We start from the raw sequence: 6,434 nt of genomic DNA on the forward strand, positions 1-6,434 counted from the left end.
CTTGAAGAAAAAAAACTTAAGACATACTTTTACGCAATGCTCATTTAACATGTGAAGGACTACGCAATGCTCATTTAACCTGTGAAGGACAAAAATATTCCACCGTCTCTGAATGATGAACTAAACTAAATAAGAAATATATACAGTAAATTCATTCAAAGTAGAAAAAGGATACATGGTGTTATCTTAGTAAAAGAAATTACATCATTAGAAGAAAAAAGGGAAGAAAACCAAACATGAGATTGAGATTAATACATCTAGAAGGGACACAAAGAGGGGAAACAGACACCTCAACAAGATTCTTGAGGAAGTGCCCAAGGAAAGAAAAAAGAACGTTAGGTCTGAACTGTAAGAACATGCTCATAAATATGAATTGTCAAGGGCAAGATGAAATGCGAGAACAAGCACTGATGAGTAATGATATACTGAAAATTTCCGTTCTTTGTTGTTGTTAGCCCTTGTTTTTCGAATATACATCGAGGCACTCAGGTTGTACTCATATCTACAACCCAATCTCGTAGCTCTTTTCTCTTTACAACCTACAGACGGATTGAACAAATGGAGATTGCTATATGGTGGACTACCTACAGATTACTAACTTTACAAAATCCCTCACATCCTCTCAATTTCTGATACTATGGAATTCATTGTCATTTGGCACCTTTTGACCATTATATCCAGAATCGAACGGTTGGGGGTATGCCAGAGGGTTTCAGAATCTCCTGAGAAGCACCAAATGCTTTATTTCACTCCAGTTTTCATCATGACCATCAAATCCTGATCATGCAGTCAACAATGCCATGCCTTTGGTGCCTTTGGTGCACAAAGGCAGAGGATATGCATCCCTCAGTTATGCATGCTAACGCCTAGATCATATTCCATCTTGTTGGCACATGCAATCAGGCATTGGGAAGGTGTATATGGAATCATTAGGTTTCCTGAATGCGATGCCCCTTATGTCACTATGGTGCAGTATTTCCAGCATGTGGTGCTTGAATCGACTCCATCTGCAGTTCAAAGAAACAATTTGAGTTTCATACACCACTATATCCATTTACACGTTAAGGAAAGATGGGAAAATATTTAGAGCATGTATGTGAAGGTCAACTCGGAGATGTATTTCAATTTGTTAACATGGCTAATGCGTTCCGAAAAGTAGGGAATAGCTACAGTCTTGGATGGTGAAGGAACAACAAGGGCAGCGAACTGCTTCTGCAGTTTGATTTGGTGAAAGATTCCAGCATATACTCAAAACTGAAACTGATTCGGTGTGATTTGTAATACTTTGTTGACGATATAATGGCAGCCCAAACTTACCTGATATTTGGGTCATCAAAAGATAAGACCAGCTTCCGTTTGTCGGGTTTTATTGTCTTTGCATTCCCTCCTAACAGGTAACGCCTGTGTCCCATCAAAAAGTGAGGGAAGTTCCCCCTTGAGTCGTCACAAACACTTCGCTCTGAACACAGACGGTGTAATCTAATGCTGCTAACCGAGAAGAGTACCCCTACAGAGAATAGGTTGGTGAGTAACGGTATGAAGATTCAATGTGAATTGATGAACAGTTCAATGCATGCATATTCATCTGACATTCAGAACGACATCCAGCTAGGCTTATGGGCTGGCTGGCGGAAACAATACCTCAAACTCAGCAAGCTCTTTAGACAATGCAAGAGTGTCCTTGGTTTGTAAAAGAGGGAACATCTGGCGAAGGGGACCCATGTATTTTGCAGCATTGTATATTTTACCGGAGGCAACGTAGAGGAAGGTTGTATTGTCAAACCCCATGCCTCGAAGCATCATACCAATCTGCTCAAATTAAGTCAGTTAACATATTAGCTCTAGTGAGTATATTTACATATTTGAAAGCTTCTAAATTTGTTCTGAATGCTACTAAAGAGACGCAACTGATGGCACTGAACTTAAAGGTTATTATTATTGACCTGAAGCATCACAAACTAAGCAACAAACATCAATTCTAGTATAACAGAAAATGTCAGCACCCGTGAAAATTGATGCTTCTAGTGACATCTGTTAGTAGTGAACAGAAAGATATAAGTTGATTAGTATATACCATTTGAATGCTAAGAAACGGAAATTAAATATATAAAACCCAGGTGGCTATAAATGGTCATGGAGGTAAAGCCCGATGAGAAATTATAAACCTGGCTCAAATATAAATGGAAGCCACCACAAACTCAATCTTGTAGCAGGATGCGAAACATGGCCACGAATCGTGTACCAATTATGCTAAAGAAATGTGAAAAAGAAGTGTCTTGTGTGTAAAAGCTTCTGCTTCTTTATTTCTGAAGTTCCTAGAGCTTGGTACACACAGGTTGCCCATACTCTTGATTTTCCGACCGATGTGAAAATTGTCTCATACCAAGGGAAATTACAAAGTAAAGTTTCTAAGCAAGCAGGGGGCGGTAAACTAATGATCTTTCTTTGGAAGACAGAATTGGGTATGTTCTTTGTTTACTCGGAGTTTTTTTGGCACTGCACTGTCGAATTATGATAATAACAGCTTAGTGCCATTCTAAGTTCGGTTCTGAATGATAACATCTTTTGGCCTTAATTTTTAATTCTTTGTAAGAAATACTTGGATATATAGTCCACCAAAAAACACATGAACTCAAGCAAGCATGCAATCTTCTTGATTGTTCCAATGACACTCAACCAATACGTGATGTATTTTTGACTCGTAGCCTGAATGCACAGATTTCGGATCTTGGTGGTCTTTGCTGTGTATAAACAAACGCAAATGAAGCCATCTGTCATCACTTTATGAACATCAACAACTAAAGCATAAAAATAAACCATGCATGCATGCAGGATTCATCAACGTCCTCCCCTGCTGGACTGCTAGTGAAATATTTGTCCTCGCCAGGTTATCGGTGATGTATTAAAGAGAACCAATGTACATACCTATAGTTGATCTTGCAGAAACCAGTGCACTATTGAATTCAGCGAATCAGTTATGGTAAAAAGAAAAAGAAACACTGAGTTTGTAACATAGACGCGCATCATCAGGCACCTCCCACATCAATTGATGATTGGCATAGCCAAGGTTAAAGATATGTAGATTATAGGATTAAGTTAACACAGTTGTCATGTTGGTGGGTACATTATTGTGTCCATCATTTAAAGAATTGTCCGCCTACGTGGGGCACACATAAATTCAAACATGATTTTTTATCTCTCGTAGGGATAAGGTACAATTTCATATTAGTGTTTACAGCAAGTAAAGATTATGGGTATCTACTTTTCCTATTTCACAAAGATACTGACATCACCACAATGGTGATGAAGTGAACAAACCTTCGCAATGTAAGCAAAAAAAAAAACTTTTGCAAGAAAAGAAACTTTTCTAATCGATTGAAGTGTGACCCTATTTCTACAAAGAAGGTGTAATCTGTAAGCATCACCAAAGGAAACATCAGACGAACAAAACAAACGAAAGGCCACGATAGGAAGTAAAAAAAATTGAATTCAGTGTGCGGAATATATGTTTATACACCCAGCCTAGAATCTGAGAATACAGTTTGCAGCCATAAATGCAATAAACGGAAGGAAAAACATAAGATTTGGTACATCCTTGACAAACTATTCATGTGTGCCATCTTGGCCAAAAACATAGGAAATCATGATCCTAGAAATGACAACTTTTGAAGTCCTAAAGCTCGCTAAGATGATTAATAAGCATAGAGCCAGAGTCAAGGCACAAAGAAATATCTGGAATGTAAAGCATGTCATCGTTTATTTCCACACCAAAGTATACTACTGCCGTAGTACTGCACCGTCTAATTACTAAGTGAAGAAATCATTGAAGCATGAATCACACAAACCAAACAATACTAAGCAAGGGATAATTAAGGTCTAAATGCAGGCACATACCTCTGCTTATAGAAGTGTCTCTTACAGCACTCTATTTCATAACTTGATTACATATTTAAACTTCCAAGCATGCACCTAAGAACCAGACATGGTACCAATGAGCATTGATATATTAGCAAATATATTCCTTAAATTCAGAGGTGATAAAAAAGAACACCCATTCAGTTACCATTTCTAACCTTTACACTTTCACTCCTCTTCCACGAAAAGGAGGCTAACTGAATAATATCTGTACTCACTGTGATAAGAATGATATTAGTTAAACACAAAGTAATGTCAGGTTACTGGATTAGTTGAAGGAACACTTTAGACAGCAAAAAAGAATAGTAGACCAAGCACCGTTACTTCTGTTGTCACACAAAATTTCCGACAGATAAGCATCTAAGCATATAGAGAAAGGAACTCGACGAACTCATCAGAAAATGCAAAGACAAATTATTAATAGTGGCCACGGCCGCATTCCAAAGCTCCAGCCGCCAGCGGCACGACGACAAATGTTTCTCACCCGTCCGCCTCGCACGCTGCGGTCAGCCGCGAGCTCGCCTTCTCTCCTGTGCTCTCCCCTCCCCCGGTCCCCTTCTTCCCTCCCGTCGCTCTCCTAGTTTTCGATCTGGAGCGGGAGGGACCGACGGAGCCATCCAGCGGCGGCGGCTGCGGCTGTGGCGGCGGCGCCGGCATGGGCCTAACGCGACCACGCAGCAGTCAGACAGGGGAGGAAGAGAGGTTGCGAGGTGGATCTGGTGGCGGTGATGCCGGGGCTTGAGGCGGAGAGGCGCTAGTCGCTGGGCCTCGCCGCCGGCCTCCTTTTTATCTCCCTTCTTTCTCTCCCTCGTTGTCCTCGTCTACCACTCTTCGTCGCCCTTTGCCTGCAGGTCGGCGCCGTGGTGGGGATCCGGGAAGGAGGAGGGGGCGGAAGGGAGGAATGGTGCGGCGGCTATGAGAAGGAGCGGGTGGCTGTGGATGCGGTTACTGCGGGGATCGAGGGAAACGGAGGCTAGGGTTTGGGCGGCGACTGGCACGGGACTGAGAGGAGGGAGGAGGAGGTAGGAGGAGGGAGGGGGTCGACGACACGGCGGAGGAGAGGAGGCGGCCGAGGCGAGCGAGGAGAAGAGGGGCGGCGACATGGGAGAGGATGGAGGGAGTGGGGAGGAGGGGACGAGCAGGGCTGGCGGCTAAGGTTTTGACGCGCGGGCGGAGTGGATTGGCAAATTCCCTTGGGGACACGAACAAAGTTTATCCAGCCAAGGAGCGTGCGAGACGAGCCCACCAGTCATTGGCCAACGAAAACAACCGTGAGGTGAAAATCGAGTTTGACTGTTCTGAAGATCTAACGGCTTAGATGTGTTTCAGAGCCAGATCTGACGGCCCACGAAGGCCCAATCGGGGGAGCCTTCTGGAGGTGAGTTGGCTAGCTTCATTATAGTTTTAAATTGCATGAATTTATTCCTCTACATCATGTCATCTTGCTTAAAGCGTTACTCTGTTCTCTTGAACTTAATACTCTAGATGCATGCTGGATAACGGTCGATGTGTGAAGTAATCTCTACTCCTAATGGAGCAGTTGGTAGTCTCGCTTCCAGGTTTTTTTTCGTCCCACCACTTTCGTCCGGTTTTTTTCCGTAGGTTAACCGTCGTAGATTTTTTTCAATGATGGTTTCTTATTCACCGGTTTATTTACCCCTCAGCTCTTTTCTTGCAAATCAGGACTTTCCAAACGTGCACGCAATCACGGATCTAAATTTACTAACTTATCCAAATCAATCGATACCTTCCATTATTGCAAATTTCTTTAGGAAACAAATAATAGATTTTAAGGAAACAAATAAAAGATTTTAAAGACACATCATACTTTACTAATAATCACTAAAAATCAAATCTAAATTAATTAACCTTACCTTAAATCACTGAATCACTTTAATTAGAAAACATTTTCTTTCCTAACTGCACCTCGCTTAGTGTGCACATAACAATCCGAAGTAATTAGAGTCACATGATTGAATTCATTTATTTAGAGCAACATGATTGCGTTCCGGGATGGAGGCCATGATTTCGTCGAGGTCGTTGCTGCCTCCTACACTCAGGGTGTGTCGCCGAGATCGAGGCGAGCATGAGGAGCTGTGGCCACCGCCATGGTCACCTCATCGCAGGGGATGGAGCACGCCATCGGCCTACAGCTTGTGGAGATCAGCACTTTCCAAACGTGCACGCAATCACGGATTTAAATTTACTAACTTATCCAAATCAACCGATATCTTCCATTATTGCAAATTTCTTTAGGAAACAAATAATATATTTTAAGGAAACAAATAAAAGATTTTAAAGACGCATCGTACTTTACTAACAATCACTAAAAATCAAATCTAAATTAATTAACCTTACCTTAAATCACTCAATCACTTTAATTAGAGAACATTTTCTTTCCTAACTGCACCCCGCTTAGTGTGCACATAACAATCCGAAGTAATTAGAGTCACATGATTGAATCCATTTATTTAGAGCGACATGATTGCGTTCCGGGATGGAGGCCATGATTTCGTCGA

At 41.8% G+C, this 6,434-nt stretch overlaps 1 pseudogene; it reads right to left on the minus strand.

Annotated features, from left to right (window-relative positions):
• Positions 1-423: 423 nt before the first annotated feature.
• Positions 424-4,572, minus strand: LOC123056912 (O-fucosyltransferase 9-like; annotated as a pseudogene).
• Positions 4,573-6,434: the final 1,862 nt, after the last annotated feature.

The sequence above is a fragment of the Triticum aestivum genome, chromosome 3A (genome assembly GCF_018294505.1).
Source record: "Triticum aestivum cultivar Chinese Spring chromosome 3A, IWGSC CS RefSeq v2.1, whole genome shotgun sequence".
NCBI lineage: Eukaryota > Viridiplantae > Streptophyta > Magnoliopsida > Poales > Poaceae > Triticum > Triticum aestivum.